Source organism: Mus caroli, chromosome 17 (assembly GCF_900094665.2).
Source record: "Mus caroli chromosome 17, CAROLI_EIJ_v1.1, whole genome shotgun sequence".
Taxonomy (NCBI): domain Eukaryota; kingdom Metazoa; phylum Chordata; class Mammalia; order Rodentia; family Muridae; genus Mus; species Mus caroli.
The window spans coordinates 75,639,066-75,657,352 of NC_034586.1; the positions used below are offsets into that span (position 1 = coordinate 75,639,066).

At 45.3% G+C, this 18,287-nt stretch overlaps 1 long non-coding RNA gene across 2 annotated transcripts; it reads right to left on the minus strand.

Annotated features, from left to right (window-relative positions):
- Positions 1 to 306: 306 nt before the first annotated feature.
- Positions 307 to 17,787, minus strand: LOC110312729. Of its 2 annotated transcripts, none has more exons than XR_003835251.1 (3): positions 17,745 to 17,787; positions 2,310 to 2,516; positions 307 to 1,230 (listed from the first exon to the last, which is right to left on the minus strand). It is a non-coding gene; the product is annotated as an uncharacterized LOC110312729 (long non-coding RNA). The 2 variants fall into 2 exon arrangements; XR_002380074.2 differs by lacking the exon at positions 17,745 to 17,787 and adding an exon at positions 2,704 to 2,832.
- Between the last annotated feature and the right edge of the window lie 500 nt (positions 17,788 to 18,287).

Sequence of the window (18,287 nt, forward strand, 5' to 3'; positions counted from 1 at the left end):
GGAATTAGGATGTTTGAGAGCCACTGCTCTAGGTGAGTTTAGAAAAGCATTACTTGTGGATCTGGGAAATGCCCAGGAAATAAAAGTGCTTCCAGGGGACCTCTGAATCTTGCTAGCCAAACAGTATAGACAAAATGGTGAGCTCTAGTTTCAATGAGAGAGACCCTGTCACAAAAAAAAACCCACAAGGTGTAGTCGGGCAGTGGTGGCGCATGCCTTTAATCCCAGAACTTGGGAGACCGAGGTAGATGGATCTCTCTGATTTCAAGGCCAGCCTGGTCTACAGAGTGAGTTCCAAGACAGCCAGAGCTACACAGAGACACTGTCTCAAAACAAAGCAAAACAAAACAAAACAAACCATAAAAAACCCAAGGTGGAGGTGAGAAAGGAAGACACCCACTGCAAACCTCTCTGGCCTCGATACACACAGAGACACGTGCGTGCACACGTATGCCACACATATAAATTAAATTCTTTATGGAAGAAACAGAAGAACATTTCTTGTATTGCACCTATTCTAAAATAATAATCTTGGCTTTCAGTTTTCACTCCTCATCAAATAGATTTGCCTTAAAGGTAAACTATGAGGCAGTGCACTGTAGCTGAGGCGTTAGATGTTAACACCAGAAGTCCAAGCCCTCACCACGTTCATGTGAAAGCAGCAGTCTGTCTGCAGTGAGGAGACCGTTGTTATCCACAGCTAAGCGGTCACCACCGTGTCAACTCCTCTGCTGCTCTGCTGCACCTATGGGTGAAGTTTGTGCTGCTTGTCATAGAGAGTCTTGAGGAAGCCAGATTCACTTTATCTTCCCTATGAGGGGCTTCCTCGTTTCTCACAAGGATGGATTCCTCAGTTCTGGGAAGTTACGGGAAGTCACAAGACATTGGGAATAGAGTGTGATGATGTTTGATCCTGATGGAGAAAGTCCAAGCATTGACACTTAGAAGCTGAAGACTTTGGGCAAGTCACTCTCCCTTTGTTTGCCTTTCCAGGAGAAAAAAAGCAGCCCTGTTTTACCTGCTTCGTTGAGTTGTTTTGAGGTAGAAGTTACATTTTTGCCTAGGAAATTGGGTTTGAAAACTAACACATGCAGAAGAACTCATATAAAATGTTATGATCGTGGGAAAATGTTATCAGTAAACTCTTCGTTTCCATCATGAGCAGGTATCGATGTGAGCCATTCCCAGGGCGATGGCAAACCACAGGGGACAAGTTGTTACAAACCGCATCTGGTAGGAGAAGACAGACGGTTAAAACTGCTAGGAGGAGAGTGAAGCTATGCCATGGAACAGAGTGACGAACAGGCTTCTCTAGTGGAGTGGCCAGAGGAGAGCATGTGTAGTCTGACCCGTGTCCTAGAGGTGAGCGTGAAGCTCTACGGGAAGAGTGCTCTAGGCAAAGGCAGGATGCAAGTGTACTGACACAGAAGGGACCTTCACCTCCTGAAGAGCAGAGAGAACTTTGGGGGGTGGGGCTGGGGCAGAGAGAGCTGGTTTAGAAAGATGCGTACAGACGCAACTCCGAAAGACACCGCGTACTGTGTCAGGAAACGGGCTCACCTGGTAAGAGGATATAGACAGGAAATGAAAACAGAACTAAGCCCTGTTTCTAGCAGAGGAAAATGAAAAGCGAAAGATTTTTCTCCCTGGGAGACCATAAACTTCAGCATGTTGATGACGTCACACACTAGCTTCGGAGGTGGCTTTTCTGAGAAGCTAAAGAAGTCCACAGTCCAGTCCTAGGAGGCACCTGACATTCATAGGTAAATTATACATATTTCCCCCCTTTGGAACTCTCATCAACTTGACCCTGTGTTAATGTACTCAAATGATACGGCTGGTTTCTGGCCTCAGGACTCCAGCAGCATGTCAGACCCTGGAGGTTTATAAAGATGCCCACCTCGGGTGTTTTCTAAATCTTCCCATCTGGCCATCTGGCCCAGCAGTCCTGACACGGAGGCTTCTGTAGGTCACATTACTTTCTCTCCTCCTTACTAAGACCCAAAGCCCAGACGATCCACAAGTCACCCCAGCCTTTCAACAACCCACCCCTTTCAAGCCTCCTCCTTCCTTCCCCAGTGACCTCACTACCCCTTCTGCAGAGCTCCGCTGACAGGCTCTCATTCTGGCAGCACGCATATTCTCTTGTGGCTCCATGATTTCACACAAGCTGTATCTAGAGCATCCTCACACCGCTGTAAAGCTGGGGGCTAAGTCAATGACACCATTACAACTAATCTTGTAGCAGGATGACACAAAATGGGTTGGGAGGAAGGTGACTGCCCAGAGAGTAAATGAATGACTCTCACCATGGAGATGCTCAACAAAGAGGATGAAGGATGGATGCAGCAGTGTGGGCTTGGGGAGGGTGTGGATCTGGGTTCTGAGGAGTTCAGTTCCCTCAAGTTCTCTTCTTTAACCTGAAGAAAAGCTTTCCCAGAGCAGCCACAGGCCACTGTCAGCCCTGGACAGTGGCACTGATCCCAGTGTGGACTACACAAAACAATGTGATCATCCTGTCAGGATCGGAAAGAGAAAAGACAGAAACAATTAGCATAAATACAAGGCCACCTACTTAATTAAAGGCACAAACCAGGGCAGCTAAAAAGCAGAATGTCAAGCAGGCAGGGAGTTTCGGGGAAGGTGAGTTACATAATTGAGACCCAGACAAGAGTGTTCTTTTCTCAAGGTTAGGAGACAAACCTGAGCCAATCAGCTGTTTCCAGACATTTCTTCCTATAAGCTTTCTACCAAGCAGCGAGACCTAGGAGTCAGGAGCATCAGAAATGAAGACTGACAGAGGCCTCCTAAGCCGGCCATTCCCCTGGGTCAATAGGCTGTCCTCTGGGTGAGGTGTGGCTCTGTGCTGGTGGTGACATCACAGGGCTCTCAAGATCATCACCATTTCACAATGTAAGGACTGTTCCAGCTGGAAGCAACCTTTGAGACCGTGTGGCCAACCTGGCCTTGATGAACAAAAAGGTTCAAAGGTCAGAGAAAGTTGCTCCGGGACAGGACTCGAGTCCCCGTGGTCATAGCCAGTGCCACGTTCACTTCGCCTCTCCCAGTGTACCTGCAGATAAGTCAAGTCCCAGCACTCAGGGGGCCTTTGCTAGGGGCGACTGAGAACCGCCCCTTCAGCAAACTTGCCCAAGCTAGCCCCTCCCCTTCTTGCTCACAGTCTCCTCCCCTTTCTGTTTTCTCTTTAGCCTCTCTTGTCTCTCTCCAAACCCGCCTCTGTCCTCACAGTGGTGGCACAAGAGAGACTGCATACTCCATTTTGTCTGACAGTGGCTCTGCAAGTCAGGAAACTGGAGACAAAGTATTTCCTTCTCTTTAAACACCTTCTTCATCGCTTCCAGGCCATATCTGGTACTGTTTCCAAAACAATCGCAAAATGAAGCCTCCTCAGGGTACCCAGCTAGCGGGAAAGCCCAAGACAGTGAGCTATGGATGGAAGACAGCCTCACACAGACATACAGGCAGGCAAAACACCAATGGATATAAAAATAAATTTATATATATATATATATATATGTGTGTGTGTGTGTGTGTGTGTGTGTGTGTGTGTGTGTGTAACAACAACAAACAAAAAACTCATTGTTCTCTGTATCTCCAGCTCCTCCAGACATCTCTGGCCTCCTTAGGTGCGCGCACACACACACACACACACACACACACACACACACATATTTTGTAGAAAAGGACATATGTAAAACTAAACATTGCTTTCCTTTTTTGATGATCGCCTTGCTTGATGATTTTCGTTTTTAATAATGACATGGTTAAAACAGAGAGGGAGCTGCCATTCGTTCCGAGTCTTAACCCACCCACAGCTTTTTCCTCTCTGCTAGCCATTGCCCCTACTAGAGAACTGCTCGTGTTCTGGGCAAATTTTTCCACAAAGGAAATACATTTGAATAGTATACTCTCAAGACCCAACAGCTTTCAATAAGATTCACAAAGTCCTCTGCAGTCTTCAAAGAGGAAGATTTGGGGACAGGATTTTCTTGATCCCCTTTAGATTATAACTCTGAAAAAGCCAATCCTACCAGACAGAGCTAAATGGGGAAATCAGAGCTTTCGCCATCCAAGGCCACCGTCCAAGGCTACTGTGGGGGAGCAGAATCTACTCCTGGGGCCTATCACTCACCCCAGTTAGACACTCTTGTCTAAAGTAACCACATTTCTTATAGTAACGTCCTTTGAAGTCATAGCCTGCGCTGCTGTCCTCATCAGGGACATGCAGCACTGCCCAAGCCCCCGGTGTCTTCTCCATTAACAGAGATGAAAGGAAACATAAAACCTAATCACAGCTCAGGAAACCTTTACTTAAAGAACAACATACACGGTGACTTCTCGGCTACCTGAGCCTGAGAAGATCATAGCTTTAAATCCAGCACAGTGTGGTCCAAGTCAGTTCAACGGGCAGTGAAGTGGTTCTTTGTTTTCAGGACCTGCTGGGCCAGGTTGAAGGAGGAGGCAGGCTCCTTACTTGGTTGGTATGCTACCCGGGGTGTTAGCATTACACAATCCCGAGCGAGCTGGACAGCAGGCAGACCTGGCGCTAGCTCGCTTGCACTGGAACAGAACAAAGCCTTGGGAGAGACTTTAACTTTCCTACAGCTCTGCCAGCATTTCTAATTGTTCCAGCTCTAGACTCGGGGGACTTTAAAAATGATAAAGTGGTAGGTTTGGAATTTATTTCGCTCCTGCAAAGAAAACTGCAGGACTCTCGTGGACTTGATAATTGCAGAGGTGTTGGCTTTCCCAATTTCCCTGCCATATCAACAGAACCTGCCAAGGAGGAGAACTTGCAGTGGGGCCAGGGCTAGATGGACCCTTTCTCTTTATTAGGCCATCCTGTCTTAAACTTGGATTGAAATAAAGAGCTCCAGCATCAAACTGGGTGGCTGTTGCTGGGTTGCTTTTCATTTTAGGAGAACAAGACCTTTTTCATTCCTCTGGGTTCTCTCCAAGTAGAGTGGTCTTTTCAGTCTAGTGCCTTCACGGGTGAGTAATGAGTCAGAGAGAAAGCACAGAGGGTGAGTGTATGTGAGCCAGCCTGTGTATGTATAAATGTCTAATGCTAGCCTGGTATAGCGGTGCTCACCTGTAATCCCAGTACTCAGGAGGGTAGACAACTGGAAGGTTGTAAAATATGGAAGAGAGACATAGTTGGAGAAAGTAAACCTTTTGGGGGCCTGCACTGAACATACACTTGGTCCAGGCCCCTTACTGTTCTTCCCTGGTCCAGGCACCTTACTGCTCTTCCCTGGTCCAGGCGCCTTACTGTTCTTCTCTTTGCTTCCTGGAGACTGTGAGATAAGCAGCTTTTCTTTCGCCAAGCCCTTCCTTCCCTGTTTCTATCCAGAAACAACAAAGCCAGACAGCCATAGCTGAAAACTCAAAGGGAGCCCTTTCTTCCTTATGTTAATCTTTCTTGGGCATTTGTCATCTCAAATAATAAATAGGTAGATAAATAAATAACTGAAAGACTTTAGAAAAGGGGGAAGAATTGTATTTTGTTAGCTGTGTGACAGTATCTGAAGCCCAATTTCCTCACCTTGCCTTGCCTTCCCTTGCTATCACAGATGTTTATTGTGAGAAATGTGTGATGTAAAAACTGATAAAGCAGCTAATACTGTGCCTGCTCACCACACACACTCGGTAAACACTAGTTCCAACGACTTCTATTACTATCCAAGAATCTCTGAGAGGAGACTCGTTCTGTGTGGACATTTTGACTACGTGACCCATTTCAGTTCAAATAGTGTGAGAAATGGAGATGAAGGAAGAGGAAAGATTAGCATTGCATAGAGACCACAGCCAAGTATCTCACCCTAAATCCCAGTGTGTCTACTTTATTTTTTTCTTCCAACTTAATAATCTCTAACATGATTGGATGTAATATTGGATGCAAGTTTGTGATGTAAAATTGGATGTAATGTGATAATCCTTACATTTACCCACTCTTGAGGTTAGAGGGCATCTTAGTTAGGGTTTTACGACTGTGAATAGACACCATGACCAAGGCAAGTCTTATACGGACAACATTTAATTGGGGCTGGCCTACAGGTTTAGAGATTCAGTCCATTATCATCATGACAGGAGCATAGCAGTGTCCAGGCAGGCATGGAGCAGGAAAAAATGAGAATTCTACATCTTCATCTAAAGGCTGCTAGAAGTAGACTGACTTCCAGGCAGTTAGAATGAGGGACTTAAAGCCCACCCCCACAGTGACACACTTCCTCCACCAAGGCCACACCTCCTAATAGCGCCATTCCCTGGGCCAAGCACAAACACACCACTCCAGAGGGTAAAACTCATTGTCCCTTTCATTCTTCTTGTGAGGCTTAGTTTTTTATTATTTAATTAGGTATTTTCTTCATTTACATTTCAAATGCTATCCCGAAAGTTCCCCATACCCTCCCCTCCCAAATCCCCTACCCACCCACTCCCACTTCTTGGCCCTGGTGTTCCCCTGTACTGAGGCATATAGAATTTGCAAGACCAAGGGCCTCTCTTCCCAGTGATGGCCGACTAGGTCATCTTCTGCTACATATGCAGCTAGAGACAAGAGCTCGGGGGGGGGGGGTACTGGTTAGTTCATATTGTTGTTCCACCTATAGGGTTGCAGACCCCTTCAGCTCCTTGGGTACTTTCTCTAGCTCCTCCATTGGGGGCCCTGTGTTCCATCCAATAGCTGACTGTGAGCATCCACTTCTGTGTTTGCCAGGCACTGGCATAGGTGAGGCTTAGTTCTTGGCCTCTGTTAAACAATTAGCACAAATAGACCAAGCCTTCTAACTCATATTCAGTATTTTTCAGTTCTTTTGAGAAAAGGAGAAAAAAATCTCTTTACCCTCTGTTCCTCTTGGTAATGTTAGTGATATCACACACAGGGACAAAAAATCTAAGCAACACACATGCTGTTGTCTTAGAGTGCCTTGCAAGCAGCTTTGGGGTTAGTCGTTAAGGTCTTTTGTTGGACTTCCGTAAGTATAATGTGCAATTGTTTGTCAACCACAGGCCTGCAAAGTAGAGGGGCAAGAAGAGAAGGAGGTAGAAAAGAAAGCTGGAACAGTTTCAAAGAGACAGGTCCCTCTTTGGTTCACAACTCAGCCTCTGGGAGTTAGGGGTGGAGAACATTTGTGTGTGTGTGTGTGTGTGTGTGTGTGTGTGTGTGTGTGTGTGTAGTGGATTGATCTTAAATGTAAAACACGGGTGATAAAAATGATATTCAGAATCAATAAAACCCCCAAATCCCAGGATATTGAACTCCCAATCTCCCCAGCGTCTACCCTTCTTACTGTTAGCCTATGAGTGTACAAATTTCTCCAGTCATCTCCATGCTTCTGAACCCTGGGGAGCTTTCTCCCTCCCAGCAGTGCAGAGAGCAGCTCTATAAACAGACTGGTAAGCGACAGAGACACCCTTAGAAGTTGGATGGTCTTTAAAAGAAACAGTCTTTACTGGGGAAAAACCAAGGAGGGCTAGTTTGTTGTGAAGAAGTAACATATTGATTATAATTTCTCTTCATGCAAGATGATGAAAGCAGCTAGTGGCATATGTAGAGCAGTCTCTAACCTTCCCACCCTTTCCTTCTGCTGCCTTTACAGGACCAATGAGCGGGACACAGCAAGCCCTCTGACATCAAACAGATCCAGCCAAGAGCTAGCTGTTCTCAACTGACTGAACTCGGGGACCCTGGAAGCCAGGACTTTTGGAGCTAAAACTGCCTCACTTCCATGTGCAGCTCAGAGACATCCCTTCTAGTCAATATATTGGAAGTCAGTGGTCGGGGCGCCAGTTCTAGATCCCTCTGAAAGCACTCTGCCGTGTTCTTTACCTAAATGCTCACACATAAAGGACAAGGAGGAAATGGATTCCAAGAAACAAGTCTCTGCAGTCCCTCATTGTGAACCATCTCTTCTCCTCCAATGGCTCTGTAGTGGTATGAACACTGTGCTGTGCCTGGCATTTTGGGCTTCGAGATTTATGTTAGAAGGGTTTTGTGAACTATTCCATAACTCATAGGAGCAGCAAAAAAAAAAAAAAAAAAAAATACAGGGTGTGTGTTACCTTACATTTTATCCTAAATTAACCCAAATTTGCTTTGTCTAGACAGATTATACCATAATGAGTCCTTGGAAGTCTCAAAGACTATTATTACATTGTCTTAAGTGATCCTATAATTGCTTAAATATTTTTTTAAATTTCTACTCATTTATTTTGTGTTAGGTTGGGTTTTATTTTTTTTGTTTTGTTTTGTTTTTTGTTTTGTTTGTGTATGAATGTTTTGTCTTCATATATGTCTGTGTACCACATCCGTGTCTGGTGCCAACAGAAGCCAGAAAAGGTGTGGGATCTCTTGAGAATGGAGTAACAGACAGCTGTGAGTTACCATGGAGGTACTGGGAACCAACCCTTGTCCTCTGGAAGAATGGCAATAATTGTGATCACTCTAGTGATTACATCTCTCCTGTGCCTTAAACACTGCTTTGGGAATGTAGACTATATTTTGATTTTTTTTTTAATCCAAAGCCCTGAGAGACACTATATTCAGTGTATTTATGATGTTGTCTAACTGTGAATCTGGCCTCTATCTCAAATTACTCCCGCATCACCCCAATCAGCTACCGTGAAGAATAATCACAGTTGTCATATGTCATCGACTATGTGTGGATAGGAAACATGTCAGAGACATTACCTATATGATTTCATTTTATCTTCATAACAACTTTTGTAATTACACGCAGTTAAGAAGCACTGAGTCTGGTGCTGAAGAGATGGCTCAGCGGTTAAGAGCACTTGCTGATGTCCCAGAGAACCTGAGTTCGAGTCTCAGCACCTATGTCAGGTGGTTCACAACTGTCTATAAATATAGCTCCAGGGGACTCAACACCTCTATTCTCCACAGTCCCACACTCACATGCAAACACACACACACACATAATTAAAAAGAACAATACAAAGAAATCTTTTTAAAAAGTAATGCTGGATCTAAAATACAGAAAAGTAATTTCCCCAAGAGCACGACAGCAAGCAGTGGAGTCCCTGGACAAATTCAGATATGTGTGACTCCAGTCCAGTGCGATGGACTACTCCTTTGTCCCATGAGGAACAGATAAGGTTATAAAACTCCTGGTACTTCACTTTTTCCGTGGGGGAAAAAAAATACTCGGAAGAACTCATGAAGCCTCCTTGCAGAAAAGAACACTGGTGACCACACGATGCTTGCCTGTATTGCACGCCAGTGAGATGTGTTTCAGCAGTGTTTCAAACATATGTAAAGACCACAGTTTAACAGTCATGTCAGCAGGAAGGGACCTTGACAAGTCCAGGTGAGTCTTAAAAAATATAAGAGGCAATTAGGGGAGGGGGACTGTCCATAGGAAAGCCAGCCCAGCGCAGTAATTATATTTTCATATTTATAAAGCTGTAGTGTAGACTGAAAAAAAAAGGTATTTCATCCACTCGCTCACTCATGTATCCAACAAACACTTCTCCCACATAAATTATGTACATAATTTGGAGAAGTAGGTCAGATATGCTGGTTCGATGTGGCAAGAGGGGAAGATCTAGTGACGATCATTGCCAGTGTAATGCTCTGCACAGCACAGAAGAGCATCGGGAAGCCAGTGAGTCTCTGTAGGTAGAAATCATCCACGGATAGGGATGACGGGCGTGGGGCGGATTACAGAGCAGAGGGAAGAGATGCTCAGGACAGTGGGGCAGGGGTTAGAAAGTAGGTCCTCGTTAAAGTTTGACTAGAGGCTTGTTGGTGACCTGCCAGAAACATTGTACACAAGATTTCCATGGAGAGGAAAAGGGTCAGCTTGAGCATGCTCTGCTAGTTCCATATTCTGATGTTCTGAGATCTTAGACCTCATCCTCAACAAAAGTGAAGACAGCATTCTGAGAGACTGATTTGGGTTTTTTTGGTTGGTTGGTTTGTTGGTTGGTTTAGTGGTGGTGGTAGTAGTGGTGGTGAGTTTTGGGTTTTGTTGTTGTTGTTGTTTGGTGTGTGTGTGTGTGTGTGTGTGTGTGTGTGTAGCCCCAGATGTCCTGAAACCTACTCTGTAGACAAAGCTGACCTCCAACTCTGCCTCTGCCTCTGCCTCTGCCTCTGCCTCTGCCTCTGCCTCTGNCTCTGCCTCTGCCTCTGCCTCTGCCTCTGCCTCTGCCTCTGCCTCTGCCTCTGCCTCTGCCTCTGCCTCTGCCTCTGCCTCTGCCTCCCGAGCGATTAAAGGCATGTGCCCACTGCTCCACTGCCTTCCTGCCTGCCTAAGATGGTTTTTTTCAACAAAGCTGTTCATCCTTTCCAGTGGCGACTGTCCCACAATTCAAGAGCATTGTTTAGTCAGCAATAAGGAAGGCAAAGAAGTCAATGAAATCCCACCTAAGGGTGCCAGTTCGAGGAACGCCTCCAACGCATGACTGATGGCAATGTTGATAAGGAAAACCAGTCGGGTGCTCTCATCTGCAGCGGCCACTGCTTCGGGCTCAGCTAGCAACTGTTCTTAAACAGAGATGTTCCAGAAAGCCACTATGTCATTGCTCCACACCGTAAAGTCAGGAGACACCCCCTTCCTTCCCTTATCTCCTGCAGCCTTGCCTCTGAAGAACTACTGCTCCTTGAACATCCTGGAGACACTCAGGAAGAGTGATAACTCAGGCTCTCCGTTTTTCAGTGATAACCACCACCCGTTCCCTTTTCTGTTCTCATGCTCAACCAAATAGCCTCCAGCCTGTATCAGTTTATTACAGGTCCCAACTTTGAAAATGAGAGAAAACAAAACAAAACAAATAACTCAGAAGAGGAAAACAATATATATATATATATATATATATATATATATATAGTCCTTTTGACCAAATTAGCAACAGACATTTCACCTCGCAGATCAATGCATTTATTTCAGGACCTGCTTATAGACTTACAGTACATCTCTGTCATCTACTGACCCTCTCCAGCCACTACTACAACACCACTGAGTATGTCTAGCACTATCAAAGAGCAGGCATTGAACTATGAGCCATGAGCCAGAAGCAGTCTGCTGTAGCTAGCTCTAGCCACTCCCTTCACTGATATCCTTGGGCCATTTCACTTAAACTCTGAACACAATTTTCTCTTCTGCATGAGGTTGCTAAGATCCGAGAGACAGGTGATGCTAACAAAGCGTAGCTTCAGGACCTAACCAATGCACCAGCACACACCTAATTTGGAATTCAGATTTCATGTCTTTTTTTCTTAAAGGAGAAGTCCCCAATTTTCAGAAGCTTGAAGGCCCAGAAAACATGATTCTGTCTCCTAACAACACATATTCCACTTCATTCTAGGAAGCCAACCGGGCCAGCCTCTCTATGGCTTCAACTTTGCTCTCTAGCCCATGTTGATTCCATATAATAAGTGGACCTTCTTGGTGTCCCTGTAAGTCCCTTGAAGTACATGAATGGCCAGTCCCCACCCCAGGGCTTCCAACTGGCAGGTTTTACTCATAGAATACTCTAACTACCCTAATGCCTGGCCCAAGCCCCTGCCCTACAGAGTAAAAAACCCAAACTCAGGATTTGAAATCCCATCAATCCCTGGGCTCACCCCAAGCTCAAAACTTGAAAACCGACCAATCCCCATTTTGGAGTTCTCCACTCTGGAAAGCCTCTCCCCTGAAGAAATCCAATATGAGCCCTACCTGCCACTCAGGTCTCAGCTGTTTCTCCCCCAAGCAGAGGCAGCCACCCTCCTGGTGTGGCTTTGTGGTGGCTCTGGCCTGCCAGGATACCCATTTTCTTAGAGCAGTAGCACTCTCAGTTCCCCTTGGGTAGCTGCAAAGGGCTCACACTTGGTTCCTTCTCTAGATAACTGACCTTAGCTACCCAGTAGACCCTTGTCTTAAAGTTTACACCACACCCCCCATTAAGGACAGCTATCTAGTACCACTGGTGTTGGGGGTGGCCCCTTGTACAAAATGGCACAGAAGGGACGGACCAACACAGTGATACTCAGACCAAAGCTAGGCTCCCTGTACGGTCACAGCCATACACAGCTCCTCCCCCACCCAATCTTCTCACCTTCCCTCCACCCCCCTTCTTCCCACACGTCCCACTCAGTCACGTGCCTGGATTGTTGCCTGGGACAGAGCTTTTGAAGAATCCAACCTCAGACAGAAAGTGATCAGAGGAAATCAGTTACTTCCTATGGCAAAAGTTGCCTAGGCCACTCTTGAGTCAAGTACCATGAGCTTCCAAGCTTCCATGACTGCTTGTGTGGCCAATGTTGATACAGAAGTGTGCTCACATCTCGGTCCAACAGCTGGGTCTGGGTATCACGCTGGAGTCCGGTCTCAGATGAAGAGTTAGAAGTAGGGACCGGTTGGGTGGTGCAGTGGTAGAGTACACACTAAGCTATGGAGCTTAGGAGATAGCTTAGCAAGCAAGGTGTTTGAGGACTTGGGTTTTATCCCCAGAATACGTTTAAAAAAATAAAAAAGCCAGGCACGCACATTTGTAATTCTGTGATGGGCAGACAGAACTAGAAGTGTTCTGGAGCTAGCTGGCCTGCCAATCTATTCTACTTGGCCAGTGAGTAGCCATATCTAAGAGAGAGAGAGAGAGAGAGAGAGAGAGAGAGAGAGAGAGAGAGAGAGAGAGAGGTAGATGCCACTTGAAGGTTGTCTTCTGACCTCCACACTCATACACACACACACACACACACACACACATCCATCCTCAATAGATGTGTGCATGTGTGTGTGTTCATATGCTTGGCTGTTCTGTGTTCTGTTGTGCTGTGCTCCGTTGTGTATGTAATAGGAGTCACAAGTACCTTTTGGCTTGGGGAAGGCTATTTTGTACAACCCTGCAGTGTGGACCTCAGAATCATTTGCTTTGGATTATAATTATGAAAGATGTCAAGAGATGAGAAGAGAATGCCCTGTGGTGCCGTGTCTGTTTGACCATTTTCTTGGCATCTCCCGTTTCCAGAAACTTTATATCCACGTCATTGTTGCGCGGAAGGAAGATTAACGCTGCCCCCCCCCCACTGTCTAATGCCATCTCATTCTAGAAAGACACAGAGTTTAGCAGGAGAGAACCTGAGAGCCTTTCCTGCCTCCCCTCTGAGTAGGTTTGTGACTTCGAATGAGTTAATATCAGCCTTTGAGCTCTCTCATCCAAGGCATGGAGTCTTCTTTATCTCACAAAGAGCAAAGACATTCAGGAAGGGATCACAAGGGCGTGACCACTTCCACAAAAGAGACACAAATCATTTACCAGGACCCTCAAGAAGTTCCACCTGAAGGGGAACATAAAGCAGGAGAGAAAAGATGCACTCATTTCCCAAGCAAGCGCTTCCTCCCCCAGAACCTCACCCTGACAGAGCTGGTGAAGGCTAATATACTTTCTCTCTCCAATCAGTCAAATAGAAGCTTTGCCTGTAAGCTGTGAAGATTTAGATGCAAGCCTGGGGTACCATTCGAGGAAGCAAAGAGCAGGTCAGGCACAGCGGAATTCCAATAAGGAAGCTGAGGCAGAAACCTGAAGATGTGACCTAAATAAGTCTCCAGTTTGAATCTGAGCAGAGCTGTGGGTATCGCCATTCCCAGAACTACTTATTTCTGGCATTTCCAATCATGGGTCCTTGGGTGTGAATGTAGGAAGCCATGAGCTTGCACGAGGGAGACTCGTGTGACCTGAGTGGAGTTACTTGACCTCCATTCTGGACTTCTTCCCTCTCTGCTCTCATTGTTTGTTTGCTTGCTATTTTCAAGACAGAGTCTCTCTGTGTAATGGTCCTGGCTGTCCTGGAACTCACTTTGTAGACCAGGCTGGTCTTGAACTCACAGAGATCCACCGGAACTCTGCCTCCCATGCTGGGATTAAAGGCATGTGTCACCACTGCCCAGCTTCCTCTTCTCATTTTTCTATGCTGCCGTCAGCTTTTCGATTGCACATCTGAAAGTGCTCTGTGTCAATCAGAACGCATCCATGGTAGATGCAAAACATTTATACCTATATAGAGATGTGGCAAGGCAAGCAAAGCCCTTCGGAACAGGAGGAAACAATCCCTGAGCCCTGCTGGTTTATTCTGCTCAGTCCTTGAGGCAGTAAAAGGCTGAGCTTGAGTTGTAGGTGAAGCCTCTCCTACAGTTGAGACGTAGCTGAAGACTTCCATGCCCAGAGTGAGTCAGGTGTTCCTGGTGAAAATGTATCTGCCTACAGAGGGACCCTTTCTTCAAGAAAACAATGAAATTTTATTTTAATTGCTACTGTGAGAGTGTTTTATAAAAGTTTGACATTTCATTGGTGGGCAGAGTAAAGCAGAAACCTGCTGCACAATGTATCTGGTGTTCCAGCCAAACAAACGAGAGACTGAAGAGAAAATTAACCCTTCCTGGAGGTTAAGGGGGAATTCCTCCTATCCAAGGGCCTTCAAGGAAGACATTTAACGGGGTGTTGTTGGTTTTCAAGCCCACAGAGCTTCAGGCTGGAACTACACCCTCAACAGATCCAGTTCTCGGGCCTTTAAACTGAAACTACACCCTCAACTCTCCCATTTGGGTCATTTGGCAGAAACACCCTGCAGATCTTCTCACTCATCCACCTCTAGAACCGAACCATGTGAGCGGATTCCTTTCATCCCTTTACACACACACCCCACCTGAGGGCTCTGTTCATCTAACGAACCTGACAAGGCCACTGAGGCATCCTCAAATAAGCACAAAGCAGATACTGAGTCAGAAAATTGTTCTGTTATCCATTTAACAGCTAGCAAACACCTTCTGTTTCCCTTCAAGATCAGGCAGAATACTGGGAGTGGCTGAGAAGTAGTGGAGTGTCCCTTAGCCTGAAAAGTCTGTATTCCAAAGCAGAAGAAAGTAGTCACAGATCCTCTTACATCCAGGATGTCCGTGAAAACCAGGTTACCGTAAACTCCAGCGGATGGGGGAAAACAGCTTCTTGGGTTTAGCCACACAGGAAGCCGAGCAAGACTGAAGTAAAAACAGTGATGGGAAGCTGTTCGAGCGCAGCTTTCCTTATGGCTTTGCGAGGCCTAGAAGAGAGCCATTTAAACACCAAATGGTTCTGCATGTCTTCCTCCAGGAGCCTGTAACAAGAGGACCAAGACCTTGGGTGCAGAAGATGCTGAGAACATTTCTGTTTTTAACGCAAGTTCGCCTGGTCAGAAAGCAAATTAAGGACCTCCCTTGACAATCACAGATCCGTCTACTGGCCTCAGATTTTCACCATTCTTGGAGCAACCCCAAGAAACCTGGGTCAAACATGGACTATCTAGAGATCTAGAGCAGAGATTTACTCTTATTTTAATTGGGGAATAGACCTACTCTTATTTTGTCTTGACTATTGTGGTGATTTGAATATGCTTGGCCCAGGGAGTGGCACCATTAGGAGATATGGCCTTGTTGGAAGAAATATGTCAGTGTTGGGCTGGGCTTTGAGATCCTGCTTCTAGCTGCCTGAGGGTGCCAGTCTTCTGAATGCAGTTGGATCAAAATGTAGAGCACTCAGCTCCTTCTAGAGCGCATTGTCTGCCTGGATGCTGCCATGATAATATTGGACTAAATCTCTGAAACTGTAAGCCAGCCCCAATTAAATGTTTGTCCATATAAGAGTTGCCTTGATCACGGTGTTTCTTCACAGCAATGGAAACCCGAACTAAGACAACTTTTGTCCATATAAGAGTTGCCTTGGTCACGGTGTTTCTTCACAGCAATGGAAACCCGAACTAAGACAACTATCAAATAATATGGTTGACTATTTAACTCAGAACTGTGAAAACAGAGGTTCTCAATCTCTAGGTCAAATGATCCTTTCACTCAGATCACCTAAGACCATCAGAAAACACAAAAGTTTACATGACAATTCATAATGATAGCAAAATTACAGTTATGAAGTAGCCAAAACCATAATTTTATGATGACAGGTCACAAACCATAACACAAGGAACTATACTAAAGGGTTGAACTATACTAAAGGGTTGCAGCATCGGGAATCTCTGTGTTAAACAAAGTCACCAATACCTGGTATAATCTGAGATCTCATAGGGTGCTATGTATGTGGTGGGACCCTGGTTGGGACGGCTCCAGGGGTATTTTCTGAAGTTTGCTGATTATTAAGTCAGAAGAACAGAAAAGATTTCTTATCAAAGAGCAAGGATAACAAAATGCTGGGTGAGCCACATACTTTGCTCACAGTTACTCTCTTATTTAAAATTCTTCTTGGGCTACCATTTCTTAATGAGTTAACACCTATGACCCCTGCTCGTTGTCATGACAAATGGGCTTGGTTCAATCCTGTCTCTTCACACAGCCTCTGGATTATCAGATTATTATCTGTTTGACCACTTCTCAGAATCCTTAGCTCTGAAATGATCCCTCCTCTTCAGATGCCTGGGAGTCACCTTTTTAGTCTGAAGAATCAATTGTTTCTTCTCCACCAGGCTGCCCTCTCTGTTTGCCTATTTCCTCCTTGGTAACTCCAACCGTCTCAGCCACACTACCCTGCATGGAGACACCCATGTCCTAGCAGCCCCTTTTATTTCCAATGCCCAGAACTACGAACTATGCATAAACATAAATAGGCAGCTACTCAATGTCTGATGAATTAAATTGAATTGAAACTGGCTATGACGATATTATGAGCCATTTTCTATTTTTTGGCTGACTCATAAAAGATGTGGGAAGAAAACTGAAGGATGACTATTGCCCTCAGATAAACTAAAGGGCCACTGAGTTATGGATTTAGGATATGCAGACTCTTAGGGTGTACCTCTATGCCTCTATCCACCCCCTCTTTCTTTCTTTCTTTCTTTCTTTTTTTTTTTTTTTTTTTAACTTTAGCATGGGCAAGTAGCCTTACTGAGACTTCCAAGTCTGGACTATAAAGTTTTCTCATTTAACAGTGTAGATAAATCTAGCAATGTGAGGTACAGTATGCACAGAAAACCAACCTCCCAAAAATCAACTTGAAATATATTCAACACCGAAGAGTACAAAGCAAAACTCATGGGTTTCTTTGATGATTCAAAAGGCATTTAAGCAAATGCTAGAGGCTCTTCATGACAAGCGTCATTTACCACTGCACTGTAAATCTGTGCAAACAAGACTCAAGTAAAAGCTTCATTTGAGAGAATGAGACATAAACTAGCTTTTTAATAGTGTTATAACCCCCCTCCCCCATGCTGGAGAACCAAGCACAGGTCCCGCACGTGTTAGGCTAGTAGTATTCTACTTATTGGCTTCGTTTTTTGGATGGAATGACAATCCTATGTGTTTTAACCACCTTTAAGCACTCATGAGTTAAGTGAACTCTGGGAGCTGGAAACATTCACTTAAACTCCCTTGGCTTAATCACTGTTTACGCTTCTCCGTGGTTTTGGAGGGATCTTGCTAAGTATTACTGTATGTGGTCAATGATTCACACCCAAATCACTGTTTTTAGGCCAAAGAAACAAACATTTGGATGTATGTATAAATCTTGTAAGAGCCTCAGTTACAAAGAGGCTGGGCAGCCTTGAGGATTAGTCTCACCCAGAGGAAACTTTACAAGCTTTCGCTGATGCTGATGGCTAGTCTGAAAATGCTCATTTAGCAGCAAGGCACCACAGGGAACCGCATTGGAGGAAGAACAGACTGCCTGAGAATGTTGCTCGTGGTGTGCAACACATCACTGAGTGGCCTGGATGCTGAGCAGAAGTGGGAAACTTGAAATATACTTACCCGAAAGCAGCCACCTTCGGGTGGTCCTATTGTGGTTTTGTCTGTTGATAGAAACAGAAGGCAAAGTTGAAAATCTGTTACCCTGTAAAGGCTACACCGTAGTCTCTTAAGAAACGCAGAAACGCAGCTGGTGTGGGCAGGGCGAGGAGGTGAGAACTGCTTGAATAAGCATGGATGCTAAGAAAAGGCTGGAAATAGGGGGGAAGAAGCAAGACAGTTAGGACTGTATGAATGGATCAACAAGCACTTGTTGCTCTTGGAGAGGACCCAGCTTTGGCACCTAGCATCCACATGTTGGTTCACAACCATCTGTAACTCTGGGAGATCTGATACCATCATGTGACCTCTGTGGGCATCAGGCACACACATAGTGAGCGTGCAGGCGAGACTATGCACATGAAGTAATAAACCTAAAGAAGAATCAATTTTAGAGAAAAAAACAATCATGGCAAAAAGGAAGGAGAAACTGCTGGAAGAATTTGGGGGAGGGAAGATGGGTGCTATGCAGTGCTGTGAGGGGTGTTGTATTTCAACCAGCCCCCT